The sequence below is a fragment of the Amphiura filiformis genome, chromosome 6, assembly GCF_039555335.1.
Source record: "Amphiura filiformis chromosome 6, Afil_fr2py, whole genome shotgun sequence".
In the NCBI taxonomy this organism is placed as follows: domain Eukaryota; kingdom Metazoa; phylum Echinodermata; class Ophiuroidea; order Amphilepidida; family Amphiuridae; genus Amphiura; species Amphiura filiformis.
The window spans coordinates 2,714,181-2,715,624 of NC_092633.1; positions in this window are offsets into that span (position 1 = coordinate 2,714,181).

Here is a 1,444-nt window from a genome sequence, read left to right on the forward strand (position 1 = left end):
GGTGGATTAAAGGATGTCATAATCATGTATCTCTCTACAATGTGCCGCAATAAAAAAAAACACAGTTTTTGCAGAGCTCCAGATTTAATTTGAAATTGCCAAATTTTATTATCATATCCAAATTGCTTGGAATCCTGTTATTCTATCAACTGAAATTTATTTTCTTCAAATGTGCAGTAGTTATGTGCTGCTAAATGTTGAAAGGTAGATGCGGTTCATACATAGCACGCTTATGTATACTAGTGATATATAGAGGGTGTATATGTTGGGGTCAAAGGTCAGTAATGCATTTAATAATGATTTTGTATAACTTTGTTATACTTATAGTGTCAATGGATCTAGTTGATACTTAACAAGCGTATGTATTGTTAATTTATATATGTTTTGAAAGTACTTGTAATATGGTACATTTGTGCTAATTATACAGGGTGGTTAAAAATCATAGAGGGGCAATCTCATAATTATTATACCATTATACCTACAATCACAGAGTAAAGCTGTATAATGTGGTAACATGTGTATTCTGTTAGCTTGCCTGACATGGGGGATTATATCAGACTGTCATAGAGGCTGTAAGAAGCAGATATTAAAACAAGAGTTTTATGAATGTTGAATAAAGGACCAAAATTGATTTCAGTGAAACAAAAGAATATAGGTGAACACAATGATACAATGTGTTCAGGTAAATTTGCTATTCTTATTCTGTGTGTGAGATTAAGGTCATGTCTTTCATAGGGGTGTATGGATCTCAAATGGACTGACCCAATGCTTGCTATATTCTAGTCACTATTCGCCGATCGCACAGTCATCTCAAAATGAGATTCTACCTGCAAAGTGTGTGTGTACGCCTGTCAAACGCATGCTTTAATTACCGCACACGCATTGCAAAAATTTTCTGGTGCATTGCTAGAAAAGCGTGAGAAACAAAAATGCGTTTGCAGGGAGAACCTTGTTTTGGTAGCAAGATGGCAGATCCGTGCAAAGGGTGAATACCTTGTTTGGAAGTGACGTACATGCATATTTCACTGGTTGCAGTATCAAATTGTGCATGCAAACCTGAGCGTATACACATGTGTACAAGGGCGGTTTGTTGGTATGCTTATGACGCAACCGTGTAAAAGTACTAAGACGCACTACCAAACTCAAGGTGAGACAAAGTATAGTGCAAAGGTATGAGAAGCTCAATATGAAATGCTAAGAATATTTTGTTACCTATTATGTATCTATTTTTCTTCAGTGTTTTCAAGAAATTATTTTAATAATTCTCGACAAAAGTGAAAGCTATAATTGACCAGTAACATAAAACATAAAACGCGTTTTGGTCAAAACGTTACATTTCAATGTCAGGTTATATAAACGTTTTATATGAAATAAACACTGGACCAACATTTTAGAAATGTTGTCAAAGTGTTTTTGTATTATTATTTGGTAAACATTTTTGAAA